The 17,224-nt window shown below is 41.3% G+C and overlaps 1 protein-coding gene across 1 annotated transcript in view; it reads left to right on the top strand.

The window, feature by feature from the left end:
• Positions 1 to 1,204: 1,204 nt before the first annotated feature.
• Positions 1,205 to 17,224, top strand: part of PAK1 (p21 (RAC1) activated kinase 1) — a 151,018-nt gene continuing 134,998 nt past the window's right edge. Inside the window, exon 1 of the mRNA XM_040630897.1 lies at positions 1,205 to 1,219. The gene's annotated coding sequence lies outside the window, so the exon portion shown is untranslated. The remainder of the gene's footprint in view (positions 1,220 to 17,224) is intronic.

The following is a 17,224-nucleotide window of genomic DNA, read 5'->3' as shown; positions in this document are numbered from 1 at the left end:
GGTATTAGGATATATGCAGTCTGAGCTCAGGGGAAAGGTTTGGGTTGAACGTAGCCTCCGTGGTAGGAGAAAAATGGGAAAGGAAACCCATCCTATCAGCTCACGATAGTTAAACATCCATTATCATTTCTGGGTCTCCCTCCTCGCGCCTCTCCCCACAAAGAAAACAAACAGTATAATAAGTGTCTGGCTTTGAGGTCACAGGAGATTGGGTAGTTTTCAAATTAAGCTCTTAGGCAATGAAAGCTAGCAGATGCGGTGGTGCTTTTCAACCTGAAGAGGACCACAAGGCCAAGGGGTTAGCCCTCTTTTTGGAACCCAGACTACACACACCACTGACGCCGCCAGAAATCGTCCCAAAACCTTCCCGAGGAAAGGCCGCGCAAAGGGTCTACAGCCGAAGAGGGTGCAAAGGGCGAGGAGAGACGCGGGCGCAATGACATCATGCAGCAGCCGGGTGATTCCCCAGCCTCTGGCGTCATGCGCCGATGACGTCATCCCAGGCACTCGCCCTCCCCCACGCCTGGGTTGGCCTCCTCACGTGGGTCGGGCAGCCCTCCCCCTCCCACCTGCGGGAGGCGGGGCGGGCCGGGCTCGGACGGCGCCGCGGCCTCGCGGGGGAGGGGGCGGGGGCCGGTGGGAGAGGCTGTCGGGCCGGCGGGCGGCTTACAATAGCGCGGCTGCGGGCGGGGGAGGCGGCCGGGCTGGAGCGCTAGGTGCTGGCGGCGCAGTAGACGCCCCCTCACGGCTTCCCCCACAACGCTCCCTCCCGCTGCGCTCGTCCCTCGCGCCTCCCCGCCGTCTCCCTCACCGGCTCTGCGGTCCTACTTCCCAGACGCTTTCCCCTCAGACTCTTTCCCCTCTTTCACGGGGCCCCGCGCTCTCAAGATCTCCTCAAAGAACTCTGTCTCCCCACCTCGTTCCCCAGAGGCCGCCCGAGTCCCCTCACATTCTCGCCCCTCACAGCACCCCCTTCTCCCGTGTCGCCTAACTGCCTCCTGCCCCCTCGCCGTCGCTGACCCCCGCCCCCCACCCCGTCCTGAGGGGACTCCCCGGCACGAGCAGGGTGGGGGAGGCGGCGAACGCGCGGCGGCGGCGGCGGGAGGGAGAAAGTGAAGCGGCCCCTCGCGCACACTCGCGCTTACTCCTCGGCTCGACCGCCGCCACCGGGGTGGAGGAGGAGGAGGAGGAGCGGAGTAGAGCCGAGCGAGCGCGGAAGGTGAGAGTCAGCCTCCCGCGCGGCCCCCCTGGCGTCGCAGGCTGCGGGGCTGGGGCGCGGGGGTGGGAGCGGCGCGGGTGGGGGGCCGGGGCCCATTCATTCCCTGCGGCGGGAGGGGGCGCCAGGTAAGATGAGGCGGGGCGCCTCCCGGCGCGGCCGGCCGCTCTCGGCGGACCAACAAAGGCCCCCTGTGCACTGCCCGGCGAGGCCGGCGGTCTCAGAAGCTGGGGACCCGGGGGAACCCGGAGGAGGGCCGGAGCGGGGGAGGGGCCCGGAGACCCGACAGGTCTGGGGCTGGGAGCCGCCTCCCTTGCGAACTTTGCGGTCCTCCGGCGCTAACGCTGGCGGGCCACCGGGAAGCCCAGCAAAGCGGCGTCCGATTCATTCTGCGTGGAAAAAAAATCCTCCTATCCAGGCCGGGGGAATCGCCTCTAGGGTTCGCCTCCTTGAAAAATACGGCTGGATGGAGCTTGACTTATGCAGCCCCTCCCCCACCCCGGGAATACCCTAACTTGTAGAGTTAGAAACAAACAACGAAAGGAGACTGACAGTTACTTTATGTTCAATACTCCGTTTCCAAAGACGTGATTCTTATGGCCTTTACTGTCTTGAATGTTCCAGCAGCAAACGTTGCTGCGGGTATTTTGGAAGAATGCTTTAGAAGTTTTGGTGTTTAGGTGTGTTGGGAGCAAAGTGTTTCTTGTTTGTTAAACTGCTTGGATAACTGTCTTACACTCTTCCCGCAGAACTGAAAGGTGAAGGGAAGGGTTAGTACTATGGTTGCCAATAAAAATTCAAATTCATCAGTCTAGCCCGTATTTTAAAACTTGTTCCTGAGAATAACCTCTGATTTTGCCTACTGTGACTTTGTCAGGAGAAAACAGGAATCAAGAGTATATAGATGCCTCATTGGTCTTACCTTGTGACTTCACCTACTTACTTTGTGACCTTGAGCAGGTCACTTCCAGTCTTAAAATTCCAGGACTTTCTAAGCCCTAGAAATCGGCAGGTATCCAGCACATACTCAGCTTTGACGAGCCCGCTGAATAATCCTGCCACCCGCCTCATCCCCGTCTCCCCAGGTCTTTGCTGGCATCTACCCTCAAACTCTTTTCAGGCAAAACTTATTCTCATTGGGGCCCCCAGAAGCCTGGTATGATTTTTATGGCACTTGTAACATTTTCTTTTCCTGTTGGGGAAATCCTTTTCAGGTGCATATGAAATCCACCTCACCTCAACTGGAAACTCTACTTCTCAAAAGGGTTTTGGGAACATGGAACCTGAAGCTTATCCATATCCTCACCTATATGAGCTTATGGGTTTATTGGTAAATTTACTTAGTGGTTCATTTACCCAACATTACTAGAGTCTGGAGAGCTACTATGTTTTGGGTCTCCTGCTAGGGCTGTGGGGATTCAGAGTCTATTAAGACATTCTCTGTTTTCAAAGAGCTCAAAGTCTAGTGGGTGAGGTAGACATGTAAACAATGAAGGCCTGCCCTAATCTCTGGGGGGACTCCAGTTGTACAGGGAGTAGTGTGCAATAATTGAGGCTACTGGACCTGTTTTACAAGTCTTGTCCAGGCCCAAGTGAGTTTTGTGGGGAAGGTGGTGACCTGCCTCTCATCCATAAGATAGCACATGACGGAAAGCTTGTCCAGTTCAATTAAATATACATTTACAAGCACACGTTATGAGGCCTTGTAGGCTTGGAGAAACCCGTGCTTTGTGAAAGAAGGGCCCTATGTATCCAGAGAGAGCTTTGGAAAGTTATACCCCATCACATCATTTCCCTCTACTTTCCAACTAGTCATTGCCTAAAGATAAATTTTTAAACTCTTTAACATGAATAAGGAGCTCTTGGAGATCGGATTATTGCTTACGTTTGCAGCCTCACTTTCTATAACTCCTCTGCCATACTCTTTCTCGTCCCTGCTTTTCCCTGGTGCTATTCTTCCCAGGGGAAATGCTGCCCTCCCACCCACTATCTGCCTGTGGAGAAGTGCTTGGACCTCTGGGAAGCAGTCCTTAAGTCACTCCTATTACTGCCATAGAATTGGTTGCTCTTCCATCCTCTGGCTCATGTACATACCAGTCTCAAATCTCTCTATAGTACTCTATGGCAATTATTTGAGTCCTCCCCCCCAACCCGATTAACCTGTGAATTTCTTGAGGGCAGGATCTGTTTAATTTTAGTGACTAGCAGAGTTCTTGGCACTGGATATATTTTTGAAATGAATGAATGTATAAGCTAAGTCAAGACCCATGGGATAGAGGCTTCCTAATCTGTTGGGTTAGAACAGTTAGCTCCAAGTGCAGTCCCTACACCAACAGCATCAACATAATCTGGGAATTTGATAGAATTGCAAATTACTATTCCCATCCTGGACGTGCAGATGAAAAACTGTGGGGTTGGGGCTCTCAAACCTCTGCTTTAACAAGCCATCCAGGTGATTCTGACACTTGCTAAAGTTTGAAAACCACTGGGTTAAAAGATCTGTTTTTGATAAGACCAGCTCCTTGCCAGCTCCCTCCCACTCTTTCCTTCTGTACTCTTTCTCTCTCCCTCCCTTCTTTTTCTTCCTTAGCACTTACTGCCTGCCACTCCATCCCATCTGTTGGTCATGTGTCTTTTGCCACTAGATTGAAAGCTTCCTGAGAGCATTTTGTTTGTTTTGCTTGCTACCCTACTCCCAGGGCCTAGAGCAGTGACTGCATATAGCAGGCTCTCAAATATTTGTTGAATGAAAAATACAAGAGGATGTAGTCCTATTTACAGCCAGCTGTTATACTGGGGTTTTATTTAAGAATAGTTCTCAGAATGAAGAGGAACCATACTCCAATATGCAAGTCCAAGTGGATTCTGACATTTTTGGGGATTTGATTTAGACTGAGCTTTTCTTCTGTTTTACATCTGTCCTTCTCCACCAAAGCCTACAGTATTTTCAGCTAGAGTTCTTTTAGCCAAGACCTGAAGACTGCTGTTGAAATATCTTATGCTAGGATTGTTTCTTGGGAATTTGTAACCTGGTTTTGCAAATCTAAATAAGCGCCCTAACTTTTGAGTCTTTTGACTTGAAGCTGTCTCTTCCGGATCTTCTGTGGTTTTTGTCTTTCTCTAGTGATACTTAAAGCCGTACAAGGGCCGTTTGACTCCACACAAAGGTTTCTCTTCCTTATGAAGCTCTTAAAATATTTTGTTTCTTTCACTTTCCTATTAGCCCTAAGATACCATATCCAGTTTTCTCCTTTCCTAATTTCCCTCTGAGAGATTGGCTTCATTTGTTCATTTATTTATAAACACTTATTGAGTCTTTCTCTACCATGTGCAAGGCCCCATGCTGGGACAGGATGTTCAGGTATGAATAGGATGCGGTTCAGGTTCTCAAGGTGTTAAAGATATTACACCATGCATGATAAGTGCTGAAATGAAGGGATGAAATAGAGGGGTAGAAAAATGATGTATACTCCCGAAGACGTAATTTGTCTTTCTAATTTATTTTCTCAGTTTAGGGATAGTTTATCAAGTAAGTATCATTTTGATAAGCAGACCTTTAAACAATTTTAACTAAGAGATCTGTGGCTTTTGGGGAAAATGAAAAGAAAAATCAAGATGGAATCAATAGTTGCTAATTTGAGACAATTCTCAATCCCGTTGTTGCTGGTTTTAATGACTTTTTCTTTCCCCCTTTTTTATCTTTCTGAACCATAACCAGAAAGTAGGGGAAAAACTTTTTTTTTTTTTGTAAAGAGAGAAGCTTAAGGTTTTCAAAAGCATATACTATTTCATAGATGTCATTTTAATTCCTAAGGACTAATGTTGTAATTTGGGGTGGGAGGAATGGTCAGGGAAACTTAATTTAGTCTCTTATTACTGTATGACCTTATGGAAGTAATTTTATCTCTGAGCCTTTTGTCCAACTGTAAGATGGGGATAATAACAGTTGCTATGACTAGCTTACAAGGTTATGAAGCAACTAAATAAAATATTGAATATAAAGGAAACTTTGGAGAGTATAATTTGTTAGCAGTTGTTAGGTGGTGGTAAACTTTATTGAACACCTCTTACATACCAGACATCACATGAGCTGTTTTCTCCAATCTTCAAAATAAGCATGTAAGATGATTACTAGTACCTCTGTTTAATGGATAAGGTGGTTGAGGCTCAGACTGGCAACGGGAACTTGTTCAAGGTTTTGCTGAAAGTAAGTGGTAGGCCTCCATTCCAGTTCATATTCACCTGATACCAGCAATTATGAGTTATGCTCATTACCCAGGCTGCTTTAATTTTTCTGTATAGAGAATATAGGAATGTTTTGCAAGTATATTGCTGTGAGAGTTAAAATAAATGTTTTTCTTCATTTAGCCTGCTCTCTTTTTTTGTGCACAGAAAGATTGGTGAAGACAGTTTTACATGCATTTACATTTATCATTCATACAGGGAAAAGAATAACACCTTCCCCTGGTGTTATTTGTTTAGTCTTCACAGCAGCCCCGTGAGATAGGTATTTCCATTTTATGAGTTAGGAGACTGGATTATAGAAGTCTTGGTTTGCTCAAAGGCACATCATTAGCAAATGACTAAATATTGGTTTAAAACTACATTTTTTGAATCTCAATGTAGTACTTCACTTTTATCACTATATCATATTGACGTTTAAACTATCAAACTATACTTTGGAGCACTAGAAATGTCCTTTTAGGTTGCTTCCTAATCCCTTTAGCCTTTTCCCCCTAAGAAAATTCTGACTGAAGTCGAGAGTTTGAACTACAAAAAAATACTTGCTGGTAAGACTATGTCAGATGGTCATGATATTACAGACTCAAAGATAACACTTTACCACTGAAGCTGAGAGATCAGACTTAATCCAGCGTTCTGAGTCACCACTGCCTGAATATTCATTTCCCTTTGCCATCATAAATTTATTAACATCATGTTTTTTCTACTCTTGTGTTAAGCTTTATCTTTCATAAGTAACTTTGTCCACCATTCTATCTTTCTAGTCTTTGAGATGGGGGAAATGATCTATGTTCTAGGATCTTCCAGATTATCCACTAAGAATAATGTGATAATAAGTCTAGAAAGAACCAGAAGATCATTGATCCCTCATTAATATGATTTTGTTTGGTATTAATTCTCTAAAGTTGATCTAAGTCTTAGTTATAACAAGTCCATTATGTCTTGGCTCTTATTCATGGAGTCAGGGTGAGGTAATTTTCATGTAGCATTGGGAAGTTCACTCTTGTGTATGGGATTTTCTTATTCCACTCTTCTACCTCCAGCCCTCTCCAGTGTCCCTTGCAGACTGTGTAAATACCAAGCGAGGCTGGTAAGAACATTTTTCTCCTTTACAGGATCTGCCTTTTGAATCTTTTGGGATGATAAATGACAGTGAAAGAATACGTCTGGCTTCCACCCTCATCTGCCTGCCTGTATCTTCAAGGCCTAGCTTTGCTTATTCTCTCTCTGATTCCCATGAAGCTGGGATTCATGTCTTTCTCATTTGAATCCTTGTCCCCATGTACTTTGTATGTTGCTGCAATATTACCTGTCACTTTCTAGGGAAGGAGTTGGATGTAGAAGGGAGAGCATTAAATTTGAAGTTAGGCAAAGACCTAGTTGGATACTTATTTTAATATCTATTTTTTAGTTTGGAAAATAGAAATAACACCTAACTCACAGAGTTGTGAAGATTCAATTAATAATGTATGTGAAAATGAATATTGTACACCTGAAACTAATATAACACTGTTAATAATACTGGATTAAATAAATAATATATGTAAAAATGAATTGTAGGATGTTAAGCTACGTAGATGTTAGGTAGAATTGTTATAATTTAATGACTTCAATTGTTTATAGCAGTGGTTTTGAATTTTGGCTGTGCATTTGAACTACTTGTGAAGATGTAAAAAAAACAAACAAACAAAAACTGTTGCCTGGGCTCTAAAGTCTACTTAATCAAAATCTTTGGAATTTCTATTTTTGAAGGTTTATACGTGATTCTGATATGCAGCCAAGATTGAGAAGTATTGCTTTGTATTATAATATTTTGCATAAAAGTCTTAGGTACCTACCATATGAAAACTAATATTTTAATTGTCATTTAAGTTTCATTTGCTAAACACATATTAAGCATCAGGCATTGTCAGGGGCTCTGAAAAAATAGATGAATCATACCTGGTCTCTACCCTTAAGCTTATAGTTAAGAAACAGACAAGTCCATAGACAATTATATTGAGACAAAAACGACACGTGGTGGTATAGGCTCATGCTATGTGAAGACAAAGGAAAGGCATCTACTCCACCTGAAATGGGGGTGGCCTGGCAAGCCTTCTTAATGCAAGCGACAGCTAAGTTGTGTTCTGAGAGATGAACAGGCGTTAACCAAGCACAGTTGGGGAGGGGTGGGAAGAGAGGAAAGAAGAAGGACCTTCCTGAAAGAGAGCAGCGTGAGGGCTAGAAGGCTTGAGAGCATGTTTGGGGAACTCTGAGTATTTTAAAACACTTACAGGTTAGGGTACGGTGGGGAGTGGTAGGAGTAGAGAGGAAGACAAGGCCTAGATGGTGAAGGGCCTCTAGTGTACAAAATATTTTTACTAATATTACCTCACTTTATTCTTTCAACAACTCTGTGGATTAATTAGGACAGGCATTGTTTTATCTCCATACTATGGAATAGGAAACAGAGGTTAATTGAATTGCCTGAGGCTATATAGCCCCACAGCGATGATTTGAAGCCAGGGCCTTTAGGCTCTTGAGAATACAGAAGAATAAAAGAAAAAAGGAAAACAAAAAACAACAAACCTATCAGTTTTATTGTGGAAATGTAACCAATAGTATCATTTCCTCTATTTTTTAATGTTTTTAAAAAATGAGTTTGGGTTGGTGATCTCCCTGTTTCCCAGCCACCTGCTTCCCCCAACGTCATTATTCATTGGGGATAAATGAGATTGAGAACAAATCAACATCATCAGCCTCATTACAACTGACCTTTTACCAAGGACTTTGATGTACCAAGTACTTCACTTTTGATTTTTCCCTCTACTCCTCAAAATAGTCCTATAAGAGGTATGCTATTTTATACTCATTTTATAGATGATGAAATTTAAGAGCGGAAAGATCAAGCTGGGATTTGAAGACATTTTTATGATTATTACTGTGTGACCATGGCAAATCACTTAACTACTCTGAGCCTCAGTTATCCTTAACTGTTTTATAGATGCATTAAATCTGATGCTAACTTCCCCCACTCAAATATTTTATGACAGTGATTTTTTACTGTCATATCTCCTCCTCTCTGCCTTCACCCTTGTTTTGTAATACACTAGGACATAGTCCATCAGTAACAGTGTTTTAGTATGGAAACAGTTCTCAGTGGGCTAGAGGTTGGGGAATGGGTACAGTGGGACCTGATTTGGTGGAGGGACTCTTAGTCCCCCATCACCTGTTGGAGAATTACCATTTTTATAAGATTTTCTTCCATTTAAGATTATTTTCGCATCTGGAGTTTTATCTATCAGTCCTGAGTCTGAGATTTTTTTTTTTTTTAAAGATTTTATTTATTTATTTGACAGATAGAGACAGCCAGCGAGAGAAGGAACACAAGCAGGGGGAGTGGGAGAGGAAGAAGCAGGCTCATAGCGGAGAAGCCTGATGTGGGGCTCGATCCCACAACGCCGGGATCATGCCCTGAGCCAAAGGCAGACGCTTAACCGCTGTGCCACCCAGGCGCTCCCTGAGTCTGAGATTTTTATTTGCTATCAGGGTAGATTTTGCTTGATTAGTTTCAGAAGTGATCTATATATAATCTGCAAAGTAACATAAAGCAAGAAACCAGGTGAACAAAGGGGGAAAATTCATGATGATAGACTTTTGAAAGTCCAATTTCCTGAGCACCCTAGAGACAATTAATATATATTTAGACTTTACTGTTTTGAAAACACTTTATATATAATCTCGTTTAATTTAATTTTATCCTTAAGGCATCATATTTTTGTAGATGGAGAGAAGTTAAGGGCTTGTCCATAATAACATGGCCATGCATTTGGAGATTGCCATCTTTAATCCATATCATCTGTCTCCAGATCTAGTTGGCTCTTGATCATCTGGATGTTGCTTTGACCAGTGGCACCTCCTTCATTTTCCCTTGACTTCCAAAAAATTCCTGGTTCCTTGGAGAATGATAAAAACTATTTACAGCCTGTTCTCTTTCCAAAAATCATGTTGTTTGTTTGTTTGTTTTTTAGAGAGCAAGAATGCACACGTGTGCATGAGCAAGCGGGGTGGGGGGATGGGGTGGGATGGGGGTAGAGCAGAGGGAGAGGGAGAGAGCAAATCTTAAGCAGGTTCCATGCTCAGCACACAGCCTCACTCACAACCCTGAGATCATGACCTGAGCTGAAATCAAGAGTCGGATGCTTAACTCACTGGGCCACTCAGGTGCCCCCAAAATCATGTTTCTAACTATTGCTGCTTGCCAGAGAATTATCTGAAGTTGACTGTTTTGTAAAGGTCCCAGACTAGTTGGGAATGGCAAAATATACTTACTTTCATTTGCATACAAACTCAGTCTCTACAGTGCATCTGTTTATCAATTCCTTAATTAGTCTACAAATATTTATTGGTTGCTTCCTATGTGCCAAGCTTTGTGATTAGTACTTGGGGTACAATCATAAACAATACAGAAATGATCCTTTTCCTTGCTCTTATAAAGCTTACATTCCAGAGGGGAATACAAAGAAAAGCATTAAATGTACAAATAAATAGTTGCAGGTTTTGATAAGTCCTACAAAAGAGGTAAAGGACTAATGTAGAGACTTTTGGAGTGATGAAAAGGAAGGCCTCACTGAGGAGACGATGCTTTTAAACTCAGATATGCAAGATAAATAGGTATTAGTCATTCAGAGAATAGGGTGTACAGCATGTTATGCAGAGGGAACATTTTAAATGCACAAAGACCCTGAAAGTCGGTAAAAGTTTAGAGCTATGATGCTCAAGATGGTAACTACTAGACAAAATGGCTACTGAACACTTGAAATGTGGCTGGTTCAAATAGAGATGTGCTATAAATAGAAAATATATACTAGATTTTGAAGGTTTAGTACTGAAAAAAGAATTTAATACAACTAATTTTTTGTTTACTATATATCGAAATATTAACATTTTGGATAAACTGGGTTAAAATAGATTTTCAAATTAATTTCACCTTTTTTTTTTAGCTTTTAAAAACATAGCTACTAGAAAATTTAAGATTACATATGTGGCTCGTGTTAAGGGCTCATATTGTATTTCTGTTAGACAGCTCTGGTTTACCTCAACATAGGAACTAAAAAAGAAGCCATTATGGCTGCTGCACATGGAATAAGAGTGAATGGCTCTTGATAAAGTTGCGGTGGTAGGAAGAGACCTTTCAGAATGCTACCCTATGCAATATCCTGTTTGATTCTGAGAGACTGAGAAGGGATTATTAAATCTGATTTTATAGACAGTTAGTGCCTGAGGGCCTCTCCCTACCTGTAAAGTGCCAGCACTTTCAGCTTAGTATCTTGAGTGTAGAATGTTCTCTATCACTGTCAGCTAAAACAACCAAGCAAATAAATATTGATGGGTAAATTAAGTGGTTTTGAGACTGCCTCTTGGTATCTATAATATCTAGAACTCTTGGTCAAAGATTGAAATTTTCATCACACACACAAAAATCCTTCCTGTAGGTTGACTCCTCTTGAAACTGTTTGATGGTACACTTCTTTCAACATTTTTGTATGTTTAAAAATTATAATAGTAAAGTATTAGAAGGGAAGTATGTGCAGTGAGCACCCAAATACTCATTATTTAGATTCTGTAATATTTTGCTATATTTGAATATCTATCCATCCCTTAATCCACTCAGCAATCTTATTTTGAAGCCATTCCAAATAACTTGCAGACACCAGTGCACTTCTCTCTTTTTTTTAAGATTTTATTTATTTATTTGACAGAGATAGAGACAGCCAGCGAGAGAGGGAACACAAGCAGGGGGAGTGGGAGAGGAAGAAGCAGGCTCATAGCGGAGGAGCCTGATGTGGGGCTCGATCCCAGAACGCCGGGATCACGCCCTGAGCCAAAGGCGGACGCTTAACGACTGCGCCAGCCCAGGCGCCCCAGTGCACTTCACTTTTAAACACGTCAGCATTTGTGTTATTATTTATTTACATAGAAACATACTCTTACCCATTATACTATGGCATTATTTGATTAATATCTATCTGCCCTATCAGACCATAAGCTCTAGAGAATTATTTCTCTTTAAGCCGTGGTATCCTAAAAGTTTTAATAGAGTACCCTTTTCCTTAAAATAAAAATTATCTTTTTCTGCTCACCATTGTGTTCACAGTTCCTAGCATATACTAGTCACTCAATAAATATTTTTTGTTTGAAAGAATGAAAGTGGAGCCAGCATCAAACTGAGGTCCATATGACTTCTTTACTGAGAGCATTTGTTTGGTTTTTCTCAAGTTAAATAAACATACAAGAATCCTTTCAGTGCCTGATGTTGGGAGAGAGAAGGAGAGAAGAAACCTTAGTGTGCTAAATATTTAGCTACCCAGTACAAATATCTGATCTGAGTCAAAGTTGGATGCATGCCCTAATGCTAGCTAGCTAAGGATGTGGGAAATTCTCAAGCTGATCAAGTCGATCACTGGCTACTTTGCCGTTCTGGGTCTTTCTTTCTTTTGCTCTTTTCTTTTTAAAGATTTTATCCATTTCTTAGAGAGAGAGAGACAGCAAGAGAGGGAACACAAGCAGGTGGAGTGGGGGAGGGAGAGGCAGGCTTCCCACTGAGCAGGGGCCTCATCCCAGGACCACGGGATCATGACCTGAGCCAAAGGCAGATGCTTAACGACCGAGCCACCCAGGCACCTCATGGGTCTTTCTTCATTTTATTTGAGTTGAAGAATTCCATGTTACTGAAAAATGGCATTAGATTGAGGCCCTTGTAGGCATATTTACCTTCCAGAGGGTCCATTCTTTTTAATAATATCCAAGGCAACATTTCAAAATTGGCAGTTTCCTTTTAGATTATTAGGAGTTTCTTTGAAGTGCTACATAATTTTAGTAAGGCTTAACAATAATGTTACTAAGTTTCTTCCATTAAAAATAACAGAGCTCTGTTTCACAGACTATTTCGTAACACTATTCATAAATTTTAAATTCAGCCAGGATTCCATTACTCTAATGAATAAACACTTTTGTTTCTTTTTTTTCTTACATATAAACATACATGTTTACATAGTTGTAATCACAATGTAGACCTAAATTTGTTTGCCTTTTTTTTCTTGACCTATAAACATTTCCCCATGTTATTTCTTTGTGCTCATTATAAAATTTTAGATGATATTCCATAATTTGTCTAAAACCATTGTACCAGTGTTCTATCAGAGAAACAGAAATAGTAGAATTCTTTGTTCGTGGGGAAACCTGTTTTGCTCTTGAGGCCATTCAACTGATTGGATGAAGCCTACCATTAGATTAGGAAGAATAGTCCCCTTTATTTAATGTCAACTGACTTGTAGATGTTTAATACATCTACAAAATACCTTCACAGCAGTACCTAGATTAGTACCTAGATTTAATTAGGGAACTGTGTACCTTAGATAGCCAAGTTGATGCATAAAACTAGCCATCACAATCATTTGGGTTTTCTTTTCCTGTTATAAATCATACTGCAATTTTATCTATAACACCACATATAGCTTTCTCCTTTAAAAGATTGGTTTTTTTAAAGAATAAATTCCCATAGGTAGGATTACTCGGTCAAGGGATATAAAGACCAAATGGGCTCTTGACAGGATTTAATATTTGCAAACTGAAAATACCACTACAGTCTTTCTTTTAATGATTCCTTCAGGAGTTAATCTATTCAATTGACTCATTTTCTATTTCCAAAAACCTGTTCTTTTCCCCCTGTGTTTTTGGCTCTGGAGACAGCTGCTTTTATTCAGGGTTATCTTCAATTCTCCCTTCAATCTCCACCTGTCATGTTTTCCCCTGGGTTTCTTCTCCACCCCCCCCCATTCCCCTACCCTACTTTGCTTCCCATATCACAGATAAAATAGAAGCTTCGTATTCCTACTACTGAATCTAAGAATCTACTTGGATGTGCACCCATTTTTGCCTTTGCTGGTTTCTCTTTCAAGGAAAGGTCTCCTTCACATTCTTTTATATTGCCTCCCATGGTCCTGTCTCAGAAATCTCACTTCTCTGCATCTTTACATTTTACTTTCTATCGAGTTATCATAAGCAGCATTCAAATGTTCTATTTAAATGAAAACAATTTCCCCCTTCCCTTTCAAACAAAAGCCCTCCTGAGATCCCATGTCAGCCTCCAGCTAAACTCTGTCTTTGCTCTCCCTCAAAGCCAGTCTTCTTTAAATAGCTGTTTACAACTACTGCTTCCAGTTTCTTACCTCCTATTTACCTGAAAGCTTGCTCCAGTCTACTTCTACCCTCACCACCTCATCATAACCACTCTAAGACCCATAATGACCTACATGGTGCCAAATATACATGTAAAAAAAAAAAAAAAAGCAACCGAAAACCAAGGCGGGACACACATACTCAGTAATCCTTTGATGTCATAAAAATATTCAGTTGTGATTCAAATGTCATACTTTTTCTCTTCTTTAACAGTTTGGAGCAGAATCCAGATAAGGGCTACACAGAGAGATTGGTTGGTAGGTCTTTTCTGTTTCTTTTAATCTCCAAAGTTCCTCTCAATCTCTTTCTTCCCCCTTTCAGTTTATTTTTGAAGAAACCACATTGTTTGTTCTGCAGAGTTTCCCACTGTCTGGATTTTGCATCTCCCTTTTATAGTTTAACAAGTTTCTTGGTCCTGTATATTACATGTAAGTTAATATCTAGAGGCTAATTCAGATACAGGTTTTTCTTTTCTTTGTATTTTTGTTTGTTTTGCATGACCACTTTCTAGGTATCAGTTCTTTCATCAGGGGGTTCTTAATGCGTGGATGTCTTTCTTTTTGTGATGTTAGCAGCCATGGGGTTTCCTTTTCATTCTCATCTTACTGGATCTATTTGCCGTTTTGATTACTCTCTCTTTAAGATACTCTTTTGCCTTCTATGATATCACTTTCTTTGTTTGCCTCCTCCCTCTGATCATTCCTCAGTTTATTTTGTTGCCTTTTTCTATTTTGATTCTATTTAGTTTATTTTTAATGTTGGAGTTCATCAAGGGTGAGATCCTCTCCTCTTCTTATACCAGACTCTCTTTCTACTTCATCTCATTCATTGTCCTGCCTTCGAATACCATATATCTGCTGGCAACTCCCATATTTTTCCAGATATCTCTAGCCTAAACCTCTCCTCTTAACTCTAGACCCATATATTGATTTACCCACTTGATATTTCCACTTTGAGGTCTTACATTTCCTACTTAATATGCTCTAAAACTGCATTCGTGATCTTTTCCCACAAACTCGGTCCTCCCTCAGGTATCCCTGTCTTAGTGGCATCTTTGTTTCCCTAGTTGCTCAGATCACAAATTTAAGATTCGCCCCTGACACCTTCTGTCCTATCCTTCATGGGTACTCCACCCCCAATCTTATCAATTTTATTTCCTGTGTATTTTTTGAATCCATCTACTTCTCTCCGTGTCTGTTGTCATCTCTCTAATCCACGCTACCACTATCGCTATCCTAGACTACTACAGTAATCTCTTAATTGAACTCTTTGCTTAAAACCTGTAAGGGTTTTTTGTTTTATTTAGGAGAAAATACAACATGTTAAATGTGATTTGTCAGGTTCTGAGAGACCTGGTCCTTGTTTTTGTTTCTCTGACTTCATCTTGTGCTACTGTCCACTGCACTGGTTGTGCTTCAGAGTGATTTTTTTTTTTTTTTTCCTGTTCTGCAGAGTTTCAGAAAATCTTTCTTGCCTCAGGGTCTTCATACCTTTCTCCCCTGGTATGTTTTTCCCCAGTTCTGGCTTCTTCACAAGTCTGGTTTCTGTCTCTCCCCTTTTTCTTTTAGAAAACAAGTGTTAGGGGCGCCTGGGTGGCACAGCGGTTGAGCGTCTGCCTTCGGCTCAGGGCATGATCCCGGCGTTCTGGGATCGAGCCCCACATCAGGCTCCTCCGCTATGAGCCTGCTTCTTCCTCTCCCACTCCCCCTGCTTGTGTTCCCTCTCTCGCTGGCTGTCTCTATCTCTGTCAAATAAATAAATAAAATCTTTAAAAAAAAAAAAAAGTAAACAAGTGTTAGCCAGGACCTGTCTAATCTAAAGAAGATCCCCCCTCCCCCATTATCCTCTCACAGTGCTTTGTTATTTTCTGTAATGGCATTTGTAATGATCTGTAATTCTGTACTTACCTGTTTGTTGTATGTCGAGACTTCCAGCTTCATGGAATCAAAGATTATTTCTCTTTTGTCCACCATTGTGCCTCATCACCCAGTACAGTGTGGGGAACATAGTAAGTGTTGTAAATATTTGCTGAATGAATGAGCTCACACTATCAAGGATTATTAAGCCTTGGCAGTTTTATCTCTGCAATTTTTTCAAATTTGTTTTTATTTTTCTATCTCCTCTGCTTGGTTTAGACCATAATCATCTTTTCTCTAGGCTGTTAACTACCTCATTACTAGTGTCCTAGACTAGTGCCACCAGTCTTTCTGCCCTCTTTTTCATTTGTTGTTCTACCTGGAATAATGTTTCTGATCCTGTTACTGTTCTGCCCAAAAGCAACCACTGTGTCCCCATTACTTGTAAGATAATGTGTAAACTGAGTTGTTTTTCAGGAAACTTTATAATTTGACCCCACCTACTTTTTCAGCCTTATTTCTCCTGACTCTACTCCATCTCTCTAAAAAGACTTTCAGTTTCATTTACTTTCATATGTCATATCATCTGTTCCCTCAGCCTAGAATATCTTTTCCCTCTCTGCTATTAAAACTCTTCATTCTTCAAGATCCAGTTTGGATGCCATGTCTTCCATGTAGTCTTCCAGGCCTCATCTACCCATGCATGATTACGAATTCCTTGAGGGTGCGCTGCACACTGAATGTTTGTCTTTCCCAAATTTATATGTTAAACTCAATGCCCAATGTGATGATTGGGGAGGTGGGGTCTCTAGGAGGTGATTAGGTCTTGAGGTTGGAACCCTCATGAATGGGATTAGTGTTCTCATAAAAGAGACCCCAGAGAGTTCCCTTGCCCTTTCTGCTACTGCTATGCAAGGAGACAGTGAGAAGACGGCATCTATGGGTCAGGAAGAGAGGTCTCATCAGACACTGAATCTTCTGGTACTTTGATCTTGAACTGCTAACTTCCAGAACTGTAAGAAACAAATTTCTGGGGTTTTTTGTAAGCCATCCAGTCTATGGCATTCTGTTATAGCAGCCTGAATGGACTCAAACAGAGTAGTACTTTTTTTCATTCCTTACTATATACTTAGCATCTTGAGCAGTGTGTAGCATGTAAAAGGCTGTCAGTAATCCTTGTTGAATGATTGAATAACAATTGACTTATCTACTCAACTATTTATTAAGCTTTTTTGAATGTCCATAGCATTCTGTCTGTCCTTTGCACTATAATTAGAAGTTCATTTGTTATCCATAGGAACTGATCACTTATAAAATTAATCCCCACTCAGGCATCCCTCCCTGCTGTCCGTTGGACTCTGTCCTCTTCACCCTCTTTCTCGGTAAGTGCCTTTCTAATGGTAGGATAATTAACATCTAACAGTATGATGCAAATAGATTCTAAAATGGAAACTGACCAAAAAAAAAAAAAAAGAAAAAGAAAACACAATTCCACAAAACATGAAGACTTTTATGAATTTGAAATAAGGCAATATTGGAGAATGGCTTGAATCACACACAAAAAAATCATTGACAAGTGAGGATTAGGTAGAGTTAGATCAGTTTAAAATTGAAGGGGAAATTAACACTAGTAATGACATAATAGGAGATTCAGAGGACAATGATTCAAGTAACAAAGGATTAAGAGAGA

Source organism: Ursus maritimus, unplaced genomic scaffold (assembly GCF_017311325.1).
Source record: "Ursus maritimus isolate PB19 unplaced genomic scaffold, ASM1731132v1 scaffold_16, whole genome shotgun sequence".
Classification (NCBI taxonomy): Eukaryota; Metazoa; Chordata; class Mammalia; order Carnivora; family Ursidae; genus Ursus; species Ursus maritimus.
Note: the sequence above shows the minus strand (reverse complement) of the source record. Positions and strands in the feature narration are given on the sequence as shown.